Raw genomic sequence first — 16,459 nt, 5'->3', positions numbered from 1 at the left:
GATCCCTGATCCTACTGGAGCTGATCCCTGATCCCTCTGGAGCTGATCCCTGATCCCCTGGAACTGATCCATGATTCCCCTGGAGCTGATCCCTGATCCTACTGGAGCTGATCTCTGATCCCTCTGGAGCTGATCCATATTCTCTGCTTTTCTTGTGCTAATTGATGGTTTATTTCAGCAAAAAACCAAAATTCTGCCTGAGAAAAGCCTGCCCTGCCTGGCCCTCCCTGTGCCTTGGGCTGGAGCTGAAATCCTGTTTGATTTGGGTTTATTTCCCCGAATTACCTGAATCTGTGGCACGGCCGTTTGGCAATCTCCTGCCCTCTGCAGATGATCCCGTTCTCCAGGCACCACCGGGCTCCTGACGGGATGAGCCGCATCCCTGCAGGGCAGGTGGACCTCTAATGAAAGGGCCGCCAATTGGGCCGGCCCTGGGGGGAAGCAATTCCAGGGATAAAAGCAGGAGCGGTAACTGCTCTTCAATAACCTCATTTTGCCAGCCTCGGCTCAGCTGCACGAGCAGAACCACCCGTGTGTCACCCACACGTGAAGGGCTGCGCTGAAACTGGGGGGGAAGAAAGAAAGTGGCAAAATCAGTGGGGCTGGGACTGAAAAAGAGGATACAGGACTTCACTTGGGTTTCTTGGGGCTTTGCTGAGGATCTGGCTGGGGCTGGAAGGGTCTTAAAGGCCCTTTCAAATCCAACCCTCTATGGGAGTCATGGAATAAAAATTACTGTGGGTTCCTCTTGCGGGGGGACGGCGCTGGGAGGAGCCTGCAGCTGGCCCTGGCAGCAAAAACAAATCCCTGAACTGCTCTGGGCCAGGACTCCCCTGTGAGCCTGTCCTGAGCCACCCTCACCCTCCTCCTCCTCCCTGCCAGGGTGGGCACTGGGCAGGAGCTGAGGCTGCAAACCTGACCCTGGCCCTGAACCCCCCAAAGCATCTGCAGGGGGGCACGGGGCAGCCCCAACCCCCAAACCTGGCCCCACAGAAGGGGTTTGTGGTCAATGCTGCAGAACACGCAGCTCCTGCTCCCTGCCCAGAGGTCTCCCCGGGCTTTGTTGTGGTGGGAGCAAGCAGCAGTTTATTAATTGAGCAATTTCTCCTGACCTTGATGGAGACCATCACTAACAGCCAAAGAAACAGATTAGGATCATAATATTTCAAGGCCAGGCCTGGGAATTAATTGCATTTCTCTGGCTGGGGCTGTTTTGCCGTGGCAGTGGCTTTGGGATGTTCTGCACGTTGTGGTTCCAGTTTGCACAGAGGCACACGTCACACCCCGGACAACGCTGCACCTAATTTACGGCAGCAAATGAGACCAATTAAAAACACCTCGGTAAAAAATGATCCTGAATCTCCAATTACTTGGGGAGATGAGGAGCAGGACGTTCTGTAATTGACTTGTTCATCTTCTGAAGGCAGCCCTAGCCAGGGTGACTCCCTTGCTGGTGGCCATTTCACCGCTGGTTCCACTCTCTGACCGCTGTAAATCACACACTGTGGCTTTAGTTTTCAGCTTGGATGAAGGTTATTATCTGTGTCTGTGGGAGAGTGGGAAGATGGGACATTTTTTTTTCCATCAGAAATGCAGTTTTCTTCCAGCTCTGCTGCTCCTGGTGTGCTCCGACACCTCCTGCTGACTCCTCACACGGCTCTGGATGGGTTATTACCATGGAGGAAAAAGCAGGTACTGGGAGTGGAGCACTGGCAGGCCTGGGAGCTGGGGCTGTGCTGCACGACACCCCTGTTCTGCAGGATTGGTGGGTAATCCCCTATTTCAACAAGGAGCAAAACCAAAATGTCACGAAATGACCCAAATCCCTGCCTTTGCAGAGGCCTGCTTCAAAAATAAACAGAATAGAACCGTGGAGGTTGGAAAAGATCCCTAAAACCATCGAGTCCAACCATGAACCTGGCACTGCCGCCAAGCCGTGTCCCTCGGCGCCACATCTCTCAAGTACCCCGGGAAATCAGCAGCCATGGGACTCACTGTGGGGAATTCATTCCTGGCAGGGAAATGAGCGCCTCTGGTGCCACCAGCTCCCCGGATTTTAGTGGGAATGCACAGCTCTCATCGAGGCCCTGTTACGCACGCTGCCCACTCGCAGCTGGATTTGTTTGGATGAAGTTTTCAGGGAGGGGAGCGATGGGCTCGGGGCGCTGCGGGCTCTGTGCTGTGCCCAGCTGTTGGGGTTTTACCAGGCACAGGCTGAGCAGGAGCCTGCCTTTCCCCAGGGCTGCTGAAATGCTTCCCACGGGAGGGTCTTGCTGAGTCCGCCTCAGCTGAGGGGGAATATTTTTCCCTTGTTGCAGACTGCCTGAAGAACGTCCTCTGGAAAACTCCTGCCCGGGTTTGGCTTTGTGAGCGCCATCCCTGGGGTGGTGTGTGCCCAGCTGGTTAGTTCCGTTCCTTTTGTTTTATCCATCCCCTGCCCCGTGAGGGATGTGAGGAAGTTCGACTGGCCTTTGAAGGCCCCGAACGTGTGTGGTGATGGTCTGTGGCTGCTGGCTGGGATGAGCGTGTTTACATCTGCTCCTTCTGCCCCTCTGTTCGCTTCTGGGGAAATACTTCAAACTTAGCACAGAAATGATTTAATGGCTTTCACATTCAGCGTGCAGTAAGATCATGTAATTAGGAATGAGCCTTCCTGGTGATCCATGGCTGCTGCCAGGGCTGTCACCACAGAGGGCTCTCTTCCCTCGGAGCAGCCGATGCCTTCCGCAGGCCCCTGTATACACTGGCTCCCTTTGATCAATAATTTAGGGTAATCATTTTGTTCTGTAAAATTTCCCAAGCCCATTTATATTGCATGAAATGCAGAATAGCCGATCCCAGAATGGAATTTTAAAAGCTTGTCATGAAAGGTTTAGGCTTTGGTTTTCTTTTTTTTTTTTTTAACTCTGAGGAGGGGAAAGAAGTGGGTCTGGAGACGTGAATAAATCTGTATGTTTGGGGGCTTCGATTCCTGAAGATTTATTTTCTTAATAGTGTTGGGCAGCGCTTAGGCTGTCCGCAGCTCCTCAGCGCTCATGGAGCAGCTGTTTTTGTGTCTTATTTCAGCCTCCAGCCTTCCCTGCTCAGCGAGGAGAGGAGGAGTGGGGCTCACACCGAGGAGCTGCTGTGGCTCTGACCTCCCTGTGCTCTGCTCCAGAGCTGCCGGGTGCAGGAACTCTGCGCCCCGTGTGGCAGCAGGGCCAGAGGAGGGTGTCTGAGTTATCCTGAGAGTGGCGGAGGGTTTGTGTGCCTGGAGAACAACAGGGACGGGGAGAAGCAGAGCTGGCTCCTGTTCGGGGCGGTGGAGACCAAGGACAGGGTGGGAGCAGGAAAAATAATCAGTCAAAGGTGGGACTCTCTGTGCTGGACATCAGGTGGAGGTGAAAAAGAGAAGGAAAAGCGCAACTTTACGGGCTTCTTGTTTCTTTGGGGTGGGGGGAGGCTGGTTTATTGGCAGTGTTGACGGAGGGCAGAGAAAACAGACGAGGAGCGGGATGTGTGCTCTGAGAAGCCTCTGCAGCAGAGGCAGCCCGAGACTCGGCTTTATTTATGTATTTGTTTATTTTTAAAAGGAAGGAAAAATACCATTAAGCACCAGTGGGGAGAACGTTCACATGTTGCCTCTATTTGTCTGTCTCTGCAAATAATGAGGCGTAGGATTAAAACAGGTGGGGAGGGAAACCTGACCGGAGTCTCATATGTGGAGACTTTCAGATTTCACTTCCGTGGAGAAACATTTCAAATGGCTCAGGCAGTGGGAGCTGATGTGTTGTTCCCTCAGGAAATGGGATGCAAAATCATATTTATTGCTGCTGGTAGGGAGTCTGAGGGTTTCTGTGTGCAAACACCTCCGTCTCCAGAGGAAAGAGGTACCAGGGCATGTCCTAAACTCCATGAGAAACGGGAGAGGGAGCCCCAGGACCTCTGGCTGAGGGGCCATTTGGAGAGGCAGCACCAAGAGGATGGATGGAACCCTCTGGACTCCCAGGTGGGGTTCTGCTGGCCCAGAGGGGGAGCTGGCCCTGGTGGATGGTGTGCTTTGTGTCCCACTGGTGCATTCCGTGGAGCTCTGCGTTATCCTGGGACCTGCCACGCTCCTGTCATGGAACAAACCAACCCCTGAAAGGAACTTTAATGACCAAAGGAGCCTTGAGGAGCTGGGAGAAGGGGCAGAGGAAAGCAAGGCCAGGGCGGGCAGACCTTGGCACTCGGGATGGGCTGGCACAGGGAGATCTGTGCAGTTGTGACATTTCACAGCGTCCCACGGCACAGAGAGCCGTCAGGCACTGAGGACACCACGGCCCACACGTGTTAAAATTCCTCCTGTGCTCAGAGGGAGGGGAGGCTCTGGCTGTGGTGCAGGGCTGCCATGGAAGGGCAGCAGAGCCTGGCCACGATCCATATTCAGCACCACCCGTCTGTGTGGGATCTGGGGGCTGGCAGCACTCCTGGCACGCACAGCCCCGCTCCTTGAACTTTAAGTAGGTGATTTCCCTCACCTGGTTTTGATTCTGGAGCCTAGGAGGAAAAATAATTGGATATAGGGGGAAAATAAGAGCCTTCAAATGTGCTGTTACCATAATGTGCTCTGGCAGCTCGGGCAACGTGTTCATTTTTTCAATCCTGAGGAGCATGAATAACGCATGAGGCAGAGCACAGCTGGAATGAGCTGGAAAGGAGCCGGGCTCTGGGCAGGGAGCACATAAAAGGTGTTATCCATAAAGGGCAGCCAGGCTTTATCTTCCCCAGCACCGGGCTATAACCTTCCGCCGCCTCCGGAATGCCCGGCAGCTTCTGCTGGGTGCACTGTTGTCTTTGTGATGTTTATTCCTTTTAAAGGTCCACCTCGGTGCTGGAGTTGATAAAGAGATCTCATTTCACTGCCTGTTTGCAGGGCCCCGTGCACAAAGCTGCTTTGGCCTGCTCTTCAGGGCTGCCGTGTGCTGTGCCGGTGCTGCAGGTGTCGGTGTGTAGAGAAATGAAGAGAGAACTGTTGGATCTCTATTGCGGAGTGGACCCTAGGGCTCTACGCGAGTTAAACTCATACGAACATTATTAATTTTAATTATTTATGCCACTTTTTAATGTTTTAATTAAATATATTTATAAAGAAATCTATAAATAAATGTCTCTATATAATACATTATATCTATTTGTATATAAATATGAATTTTAATATACATAAATATGAATATTCTATATCGAATATAAATTTTATGTACAAATTTATAAAGATATATATTAATATATATTTATTAAATATTGATGCCACTTTTAACATATTATGCCACTTTTCTGGTTGCTACACACAAGTGCCAAGGCGTCCAAAAAAAAATGACTTGGCCAATGAGTTGCACCAAGTCAATGCTGTTGTATTGATCTGAGCATTCAAGGTGTTCATCACAGCTCTTCCAGGCCCCTTCCACATCAGCCTTTCTGTTAAATATGAAATGTGTGTCTCCAGTGCTGGATCAGCCATTAAATTATGCTCATGGATATTAATACGAGAGCCCAAGGCTTGTCTCTGTGCCGGCAGAGAGGGAGCAGCAGTTACATGCTAAATGGAATGAGGAATATAGTTTTATGGCACACTTAAAATTTATTCCGTTTTAAGACATGTAGCGGTGTAAGAAGTGAGAATTTTTAAATCCTGCCCTTTCCACACATAAATTGGCATATTTGGCTTTTTTCCCCCTTTACCCAAAGACTCCCAGTGACAGCTCTTGTTTCTTCTGCAGGAGCAGGGACAGGAACCATGGCTGGGCCGAGCTGGTGCTGCTGCAGCTCTGGAAGGGAACCAGAGTCCCAAAGTGACCTCGAGGCCCATCCCTGGGCAGGGACAGCAGGGACAGCCTCTCCCCTGCTCCTGCCACCCCACACCTTGTCCCAAGGCCCTCCCCAGCCCTCTCCGAGCCCCGTTCGGCACCGGGACTTGTACAGAAAGAAACTTTTATACAAAGAGCACAGAGAAAATGATGCATCTGTAATATTGCCCATGCTTACTTCGTCCCCCTCGGCGTTCATCACCGAGAGGTGCAAGCACGGGGTGGAAAAGTCCAGTGTCCTCTGCGGACACGGGATGATGATGATGATGGCAGGGGGTGCCCGGGGACGGAGATGATGATGATGATGAAGGCAGAGGGTGCCCGGGGACGGAGATGATGATGATGATGATGGCAGGGGGTGCCCGGGGACGGAGATGATGATGATGACGAAGGCAGGGGATGCTTGGGGACGGAGATGATGATGATGATGAAGGCAGGGGATGCTTGGGGACGGAGATGATGATGATGATGAAGGCAGGGGATGCTCGGGCTGCTGCCGGGTTTGCCCCGGGCCCTGGGCAGCTTCCAGCTGCTGTTCGCTCCCTGCAAAGCCCATCCCGGGGTTCCAGCCCCACACTGGGTGCGTGGCTCCGGGTGAAGTGAGGCTGAGGCAGCCCCGGGATCCGGGCGGGAAGCGTTAACCCGGGGAGGTGGGATCATCCTGGATTTTAGTGAATCGGGAGCTATCAAGGCAGCTGTGCGTTCAGGGTGAGGACAGAGCCGGAGCACCCTGACCCCGGGCCGTGATGAGGATCAACCCTTGGCCCTTTCCTTTAGGTCTCCATCTATGAACTCTGCCCCCTTTCAGCAGTTCAATAAACCTTCATGCCGAGCTGATACTCCAAGCTCCTGGCAGGAACCCGCTCCTTCTTATTTCGGATCCGCAAATACCGAGTCAGATAACATCAGGGAAGGAGTGAGCGCCGGTGTTTGTGGCATTACAGGATAGCTCCGTCTCGCTGAAAATTGCATTTCCATTTCCACTAACACCGGGGCAATAGCCTGCGTTTGTTTTAACAGAGACTCGGTGCCAGCCTGGAGCGGGACAGCCCGATGGGGCTGAGGCATCAGGGGGACCGGAGGAACATGGGGAGCTGCCTGAGGGCGTCACAATTATCACTGCGGAGGCTTTCGGGTGGCCTGCGGTGTCCCCAGCTCCATCAAACGCCCAAAGGAATGCAGAATTCAGTTTTATGGCGCGCCGCGTGCAGCAGGTGCGAGCCGTGCCTGGTGAGTCCCTGCCCCTGCTGGAAGAACAGGAATCTCGGCCGGGGCGATGCCTCCCTGTCCCCGGGCAATGACAGCGGTGACACACAGCTCTGGGAGCCCTGGCAGGGGAATCCTCCCGCGGCCGGTGCTCCCCATCCCCACATCCCCGCCCTGCCTGGGATATCTGCGTGCTCGGGGACCCGGGGATGAGCACCAGCACACTCGGGAAGGACAACGAACACTTCAGCAGCTCCCACCGAAGTGCGGGGCCCAGGCAGTTATTAAATAATGTTCTGGGGCTGATTCTAATGACACAAACTGCACTTGCAATCTCCAGGTGGATCTGATCATCCGTCAGCTGCAGTTATTAAGTTGCTGGGGGAGATGAGAGTGCATTGAGCCCTTGCCATTTATAAGGCCAATTACCAAACCATTTCTGTCCGAGCGCGGAGCTTGTCAAGCCTAAGTGAGAATAAACACTGCAGGGAGGAGCAGGAGGTGCCCGGGGACAGAGGCTGAGCTGCAGAGGGAGGGTGGGAGCCCTGGCAGTGCCTCGGGAGAGGATCGTTGGCACCAGGAACATCCCGGCTCCCCTGAAGTGTCCCCTCGGCAGGGTGGGGACTCCTTCTGTGCCCTCAGCACCTCCCAGGGCCTGCAGGGAATGATGCTCGGACCTCATCTCCGGGGGTTTGAAGGTATTTGAGCATCTCTTCCCTTCAGGAAGGAAAACATCCGTGCCCAGGGTGCCCAAGGTCTCCTGGGGTGTGTCCAGCTGAACACGGCTGCTCTCAGTCCCCACCTCTCACTTCTTCATCCATTTCTTTCCTCAGTTTTCCTTTAATTGAAATCTCAAATAAATACGTTGTGTTTTCACAGTTATACCTTGAGATTGTTTTGGTTGGGCAGACATTTTAGTTAATCTTGATTTAGTGGAATGGTTTGGCTGGGAGGGGACCTTAAGTGCCACCCCTGCCCTGGCACTGTCCCAGGCTGCTCCAACTGGCCTTGGGCACTGCCAGGGATCCAGGGGCAGCCACAGCTGCTCTGGGAATCCGTTCCCTCTGCTGTGCTCATCCCGAGGATGACATAAACCAGCTCCAGGTCAGGTGTGTGGATCCCGAGGATGATGTAAACCAGCTCCAGCTCAGGTGTGTGGATCCCGAGGATGATGTAAACCAGCTCTAGGTCAGGTGTGTGGATCCTGAGGATGATGTAAACCAGCTCTAGGTCAGGTGTGTGGATCCCGAGGATGATGTAAACCAGCTCCAGCTCAGGTGTGTGGATCCCGAGGATGATGTAAACCAGCTCTAGGTCAGGTGTGTGGATCCCGAGGCAAACCCAGCGCCTGGCACAGGGCTTTTGAATTTTAATTTTGGAGTTAAAATAGCCCTCCCTGGGTGAGTTTCCAGCTGCTGGAAAACTCCGCCATGAAAAATGGGGCTAATTATTCAGGAAAATGTGTCGTGTAATTAGACATGGATTGTTCTGCTCTCCTTCCCGGGCAGGGCCTGGGAAGAGGTGAGCCCATTGCAATGGCAGATATTTATATTTATTAATATTTATATCTGCTCAGATTTGTCTCTAGGGGTAAGGCCAAACCAGACACACTGGAAAATAATTCCAAACATTCTCCCTTCTTCCTCTTCTTTCAAAAAAAAAGGTTCCTCTGGAAAAAGCCTGAGTTTAAAGTAATTTGTAGCCCACAGAGGTAATTTTCTACCCCACATTTAGAGAAGGAATGCTCAGAGTAAAGCTGGTAAATGGACTAGAACAGAGAGCCCTGACAGGATTATTTGTATCCTCATAAGAAGCGAAGCAAAGTCATCTGCAGGGAAGTGCAGGGCGGGAGAGGTGGCAGCACAGGGAATATCCCGAATTTCTCCGTTTCCTTGGCTGGGGCTGCCTGGCAGAGGGGTCCTGGCTGCCCCGGGGCTGGGAGGGATGCCCAGCCCTTGGACAGGCTGCTCTGGCAGCAGCTCGGCCCTCACAGCTAAAAAGAAAGGAATTATTAACAGCATGGAAGGCGCTGAAGCACTTCAGGTAATTAGGAAATATGTCGGTGCTTTCAAATAAGGTAAATTAAATGTGTGTTAAATAAGTACCGAAAGAAAAGCAAGTGCCAGCCGTGAAACGAGGTATGAATAAAACATTCTCACAGCATTCCCCGGTAATTCAGGGAACTTCCCCGGGTGCAGGGGTGGGATGTGGTTCCTCTGAACAGCCCCGGGGTGTCTCCTCAGGTGTGCGCAGCCCCCGGGCTGGGTTTGGGGTCTGTCAGGGGCACCTGGCCATTGCTGCCCTTCCCCGGGGAAATGCTCCTGGTGGGAGCTGGGGGGGACAGCCAGGGCAGCATCCCCTCCCGAGCCCAAAAAGCTCCTGGGGGCTCAGGACATCCATGGGCAGAGCCATGGGCACCTCCAGCTGGGCCCGGGCACCGGCACGGAGGGACCGGGGGGGGCAAACCCCGGGGGGATCTCGGCTGGAGCCCTGCAAATGCCTTTGGGGTGTTATTATAAACATTGCAAAGTGTTCAATGAAAGCGTGTGTGGGTGCGGCTTCATCGAGATGAAAATAACCAAACACACGAGCTGTGCTGATAAAAGGGGGCTGAGTAAATGAGAATAAGAGCAGAAGAGCGTTCCCCGAGCTCTGCCGGGCACGGCTGGGCTGCTTTGGGCTCCTGTGGTGGTTAACACAAACTGCAGGGGCGAGTGCAGGGGCAGGCCTTGGGTGGCTGCAAAAGCAGCGCTTTAAAATAACAGAAACAGCCAAAGAGCGCCCCTTTGGTTAATTCAACAACCAAATGACCCCTCTGAGCCCTTCCCCGGGCTTTGAAGGCGTGGGTCGGACTCATCGCCGCATTTGCTGCCCCCGACAACTCTGCTGCAGCCTGGGGGTGCTCGGAGCGCCTGGAGAGGCTGCCCCAGGGAAGGAGGGATGGCAGGAGCGAGAGAGGGATGCCCGAGGGAAGGAGGGATGGCAGGAGGGAGAGAGGGATGCCCGAGGGAAGGAGGGATGGCAGGAGCGAGAGAGGGATGCCCCAGGGAAGGAGGGATGGCAGGAGGGAGAGAGGGATGCCCGAGGGAAGGAGGGATGGCAGGAGGGAGAGAGGGATGCCTGAGGGAAGGAGGGATGGCAGGAGGGAGAGAGGGATGCCCGAGGGAAGGAGGGATGGCAGGAGGGAGAGAGGGATGCCCGAGGGAAGGAGGGATGGCAGGAGCGAGAGAGGGATGCCCCAGGGAAGGAGGGATGCCCCAGGGAAGGAAGGATGGCAGGAGGGAAGGAGGGATGCCCCAGGGAAGGAGGGATGCCCCAGGGAAGGAAGGATGTCAGGAGGAATGCCCCGCTGGCCCCTGGCCCCTGCCAGCCCCAGCGGTGACACATCCCGAGGTTTTCCCGGTTTTTTGGCATCCCTCGGGCAGGATGCTGGCGGCAGCTGTCGCTGGGAGCTCGGGGAGGGTTTGGGGTCTGTCCCAGGGACCCTGGCCAGGCACTCAGGAGCTCCTGGGCACCCAGCACTGCCGGCTTTGCCCTCAGCTGTGGGCTCAGACCCCTCCAGCCTTTCCCCAATCCAATTATCCTGAACTCGAACCCGTTCTAAATCACCTCCACGGCCTTCCCAGACTTAATTATCTCAAAGTGGATCTCGATTTCAGCGCAGTTTGGGCCACACCGGTGCACTGTGTCCTGCCATGGGGTCATTCCTAAGCCTTGGCTGCTGTCCCATGTCCCTTTTCCTGGGTTTTACTTTGTTTTGGGACGGGCTCTGAGGAGGCAGCACAAGGCTGCAGCCCCTGTCACCGGGAAATGTTTCTTAACTTACACTTTGATTTCTCACAGAATTGTGAAGCAATTACAGAAATTAAGACAAAAGCCTGATTAATTAGAGGATAAATGGCGACAGATCCCAGTGCAGAGCCAGCAGCAGTCCTTAAGGGCAACTTAAAAGTGTTTTTAAGCCTTTCCCTTCTCCTAACTTGCTGCACTGTGGATGTCCTCTGTTGCTCATTTAAAGGCATCTTCCCACACCCAAATTTTCAGATTTATATGTAAATGCACTGTCGATCAATTAAAAGATAAACCCAACTTTTATGTGGGAATCTAGAAGGAATAAACTCAATAAAATGCAATTTTCATATCCTGATCTTTGTATACAGTGATCAGAAAGCAATTAATCAGATTATTTTTTTTTATTGCCCAGTAGTAATTTTCCACTTTGTAGTGATTTTCTTGGTCTGTAATTTATAGTTATAAAACATTTTTATATATATACAAAAAAAAGATAAGTTTCATGTGGAGGATCTGGTTTGATCAAAGCCAGACTAATGAATGAACGGGGCTGGAAATGCAGGGTGAGCCTGTGGGGGAATTGCAGCACCACCAGGAGCTCTGTCCCACCAGGGAGCGGCAGGGTCTGAGTGAAGGTCTCCAGGCTGAGGGCCATTTTATTTTAAAATAAAAGAGACCAACAGGGGCTGTACTGGTCTCCAGGCTGAGGGCCATTGAGGTAAAGAGTATTTTAAAATAAAAGAGACCAACAGGGGCTGTTCTGGAGAGCCCCTGGAGCTGCAGGGATGGGCTCAGTGAGGGCTGTGCCTGCAGGGGGACAGCTGAGGAGGGGTGACACATCTGGATTCTTCTTCTCTGCTGAGGTCAGGATTAATTGTAATACACAGGAAATGTAGATTCCAGTTCGGACTTGGATGTTTATTGTTTCTTATCTATTCACAGACTCACGAGCCGTGAGCTCTGACTGGCAAGTTATGGAACAGAGGTAAAATGGAGAGCTTCTAATTCTTAGCAAGGTTATTTAAGTGATAATTACCCAGTAACGAGGTGACACGTGTATTATTGATATTTCTGACCCAATAATGACCACCCAAGGCCCGCCATGGGGACCTTCTCACCCAGTTACAGCAAACCACCCAAACCCATGGAAGAGAAGGTGAAGAAGGACTCAGACAACACCCCAAATCCTCCACCTTGACTCACCTGTATTACTATACACTAAAATCTTCAATCTAATTTTCTCACCCTGTGAGATCACACAATTCCATCCAAACCGCACACCCACAGCCCCAGTGCCATCACTCAATTTCAGGAGCGTGCTCCACGGCCTCAGGTCAAACGTGGTGCTGGCCTGAGGGTCAGCCCCTTTTAACACAGAAATCCTGGAATTCGCATCCTTGGGCTCCAGGGAGGGACCACGGTGTGCTCTGGGGTCAGGGGGGATTGGGGCAAGGCTCGGGGTGGGAATTAAAAGCCTGGGAAAGGGCCAGAGGAAAGGAGGAGCTGATCAGGCTGCTCCCTAATTCCCAGGTGCTCCTGGTCCGGGTTTGGGTGGTTTCCCGGGAACTGGAGCTGGCTCCAGCCACGTTGCCATGGCAATGTCCGTGCGGGGCTGGATCATCAGGGTGTGGCAGCACCAGAGCAGCCATGTCCATTGGAAATTGATTCTACTCACATTTTATAGACAAGAAATCCCATCCAACAGCAAAGCTGCTCCTGGAGAGGAGTGGAATGGTTCCCCTCGGGCTGAAATCTCTGCAGAAAGCCCTGGGAATGAATCCCGGGGGCCAGAGGGACGAGCCCTGGGCTCCTCCAGGGAATTCAGCAGTTCTGGGGGAAGTTGAACCACACCAAGACATTTCCTTCACCTTTTTAAGACCATCCTGGGGTCCCTTTATTGTGTTTCAATCAAGTTTCATTGTGGACACACTTTTATTTCCATCCTTCACCCCAGCAGACACTTGGCCAGGCTGTCCCCTCAGAATTCCCAGGGCTGATCCTCGGAGCACTGCCGGGACCCTCCTCGTCTCCATCAGCACGTTTTTCATCTCACACAATTGTTCAGATTTCTGCTGTGACTGCAGACATAAATCGTTCTCATTCACTGAACCCAGCTCGCAGCCATATGCTATTGCAGGAGGCTGAATTTTTATATAGTTGTATTTTTTATGTCCAAAACAGTACAAAACTTCTGTTTGCAATCCAAACAAAGCCTGTTCCGAACCTTTTTTTTTTTTTTTTTTTTTTTTTTTTGCTTAGAGATTGTATTTCAACAGCTTGCTTAAAATTAAAACCTAAAGGAGAAATCATAAGATGCCTGATTTATTATTAGTCATGGGGAAGATAAATGTTTTCAATCTCTTGATGTCTACAAAGCACTGCAGATCCCGCTAGGAACTTGGATGGCTCAGGCACCTTCCTGGGCATTTTAATCCTCAATGGAAATTCTTTCTCAAAAAAAAAAAAATCTAAAAAACCAAACCCAAAAATCCCAGCCAAACAAATTAAAAAAAGAACAAAAAAACCTGCAAACACACACACAAAATCAAATCAAATCAAATCAAATCAAATCAAATCAAATGGATCAGCAGTTGGGAACACTGATGGATCAGCTCAGTCACTCTCTTCAGGCATTCACCAGGTGTACAAATCCCAGTTCTCCAGCCTGTCAGCTTTATTCTGCTTTTGCCGCCTGTGCCATCCCTCAGCAATCCAATTTACCCGGGAATGGTTTGGTTGGGAGCAGGGCACAGATAAAAACCTGGGAATGTGAGCCCATCTCCAGGGCCCCCGGCTCCCCAGGGCTGCTGCACCTTTGTGGATACCATCCAGAGTTACATCTCTGAGACTGTGCTCCCCCACAGAACAGGCAATTAAAACTCGGCCGCCGCATTTGATTTTCAATATCTCATTTAAATCTCGTAACAAAGTTCAATTAATGACCCTGGAAAAGTTTTCTAAAATTTAGTGCTGCTTCACCACGATGCTTTTTATGACTTTTCCTTCTTCTTCCTTTGAATGCAGGCAATATTAAGGAAATATTATCTTTGTAAATGCAGGTGAGGTTGATGATATTATTGATCTCAGATAGCTGCCACTTCAAGACAAATTTCCACTTCAGTCTGGAGGTGCAGAACAAAGATTTCCAATGTGCTCAATTATTCAGCACAGCCCTTCCTCGCTGGGGGTGAGAAATGTCTGTGGGGAGGAGCAGGGACCCCCCTGGGAGAAAAGAGGGATGTGCAGCAGGAGCAGCTGGGAGCCGAGCACACGGACACAGCAGAATTGGGAAACTGCAGAATAAATGAATTTTACTTCTTCTTCAGCCTCAATCCTGCCCCAGCCATTCACTGCAACCATCCCAAACAGCCTCCGGAACAAACACCATTGGCTGTGAGATCTGGTTTGGGTTGTCTGTTCCCAAAATCTGAAAAGCTGAGCGCACAAAAACCTGGAGCTTCCCTGGCAGCCCTGGGAGCCACCTGCTCCACACCTCCCACCTGCTGCAGGCCAGGTGGTTACAGTGGGAATTCTCCTCCCCGAACAATTATAAATCCCCTTTTTGGAGAGCTCCATTCTTCAGCACTGCAGTGCTCAGACACTTCCCAATCTGAAAGCACTTAATGAGATAATTTGCAGAGAAGCTTTAACGAGTTCCAGCCACCTCTTGGCTCGATCCCACCACGGCAGCGCTGACTCCCTGCAGCCACTTTCACAGGTACAATTTGGTCCTAGAAATTGGGTGGGTTTTTTTTTTTTTTTAAAGCACTGCAGTCTAAATCATGTCATATTCTCAGTGAAACATTTGGAGAGTAAATGTAGAGTCCTGGAGAGAAAAATGTTACTCACGATTTTCACATAATGGAGCTGCAGCATAAAAACGCCCTGGGCTGAGTAATTGTGAGAGTGGAGCCAAAAATAAAACCCTGAATTTTTTCCCAAAGTGAATTTCAGGCTCCCATATCCATGGCGAGAATAAAAGTTTAATTTCCACCAATATAAAAGGATTAGAGCTTAGATTTGCATGGATTGTCACAGCGCTTGGCTCCAGCAGCCCCAGCTCCTGGCTCCGGCCTGGCTGGAGGTTGGCCCACACAGTCAGCTGCAAACGGCAAAATCTAAAATCCCATCTTTTTTTCATTTGTTTTGTCCTCTCTGATGTCCATGTTTAGGTAGAAGTTACACGTTCATTAAAGGATTTAATGGCTCCTTTTTTCCAGGGCCCTGCAGCCAAGAGCAGGGGCAGTGCCCAGGAGCTGGCACAGGGCTCGGCCCCTCCTGAGCCCGGGGAAAACAGAAACCAGGGAAAGCTGCGAGGAATTCCAGCGCCAATTATCGAACAGAGAGTCAGTGTCACAGTCTGAAAGGGCGTTTGCCACCAGATCTGTCCGCACACCACCCCAGCCCCCAGGCCCAGCCCTCCGGGAGCTCTGCTGGGCACCAGCACCTCGTGAGTGGAAATCCAGAATCCCAGAATGATTTCAGTCGGAAAAGCCCTCCCAGCCCATCAAATCCCAGCTGTGCCGTGTCCCCACCCTGTCCCCAGCCCAGAGCCCTGAGTGCCACCTCCAGGAACTCCTTGGGCACTCCAGGGATGGGGATCCAAAGCTCCCTGGGCAGTGCCAAGGCCTGAGCGCCCTTTCCATGGGGAAATTCCTGCTGCTGTCCACCCTGAGCCTCCCCTGGCCCAGCCTGAGGCCGTTCCCTCTCCTCCTGTCCCTGTTCTCTGGGATGGACTCCCATCCCTACAGGCTCCCTGCTTTGGCAGAGGTGTCTGGGCTAAGGAACCTTTGGTGGCGATTTTCCCTCTTTTTTTCCCCTTTGGTTCCTAAGCAAAAGCAACTCTCCACAAACCAGGAAACGTTTTGCTGCGTTTCAAGCGAGTGCAGAGACTCCAAGCTCAAATTGCTCTAATAATTTATTCTGGTCTTGAAATCCCCGGGGTTATTTCGCAGAAAATGTATTTTAAGTTGTTTTGGCTCCAAAATGACAAGATAACAGACGATACATATTCATTTGCTCCCCCAAGATGGTGATGAGATGTTACAAAATAAAGCGGCGGATCCTCCCTCCCACAAACAGGCAACTCGTGGCTTTATCTCGCCGATAGCACCCGAATTGTGCTGCCATTTATCTCGAGGGGGTGTTTATGGAAGGGATTGTTTGCAGCTGGAGCTACAAGGCATGAAACAAACTGATAATGGAACTTTCTTTTGAAGCTCGTTCTTTTGCGGTGGCATTTTTCTTTTTTTCCTTTATGAGCTTCATGACAGGCGAGCAGTAATTTCCTTTCTGTATTTTAGCACAAACAACAGATTAGTGTCACACTGTTTGCTGGGAGCCTTTGCTCGCTGCTTGCATGAGCACTTGTTGGTGTGTTTGGCGTATTCCAAATAAATAATGTGGTCATTCACGAAGATAAAAAGCAGAGACGTCTTCCTGGCACGGCTGAACAGGCTCAGCACAGCAGAGGTGAGGAATGGCGTTTGCAATGTGAGTCACAGAACACACGGGCCAGGAGTTTGTCTTCTCTAAGAGACACAGCACGGCCTCAGGCTCTGCAAACACGACAATCCACAGGCAAAGATGTAACTCAGATTAACTCCATAAATCACAGAGGGTAAATTATTTATCTG

This window comes from Chamaea fasciata, unplaced genomic scaffold, assembly GCF_029207755.1.
Source record: "Chamaea fasciata isolate MVZ Bird 193981 ecotype frontalis unplaced genomic scaffold, bChaFas1.0.hap1 SCAF_13, whole genome shotgun sequence".
NCBI lineage: Eukaryota > Metazoa > Chordata > Aves > Passeriformes > Sylviidae > Chamaea > Chamaea fasciata.
The sequence above is the reverse complement of the archived record's forward strand: the minus strand, read 5'-3'. Positions refer to the sequence as shown.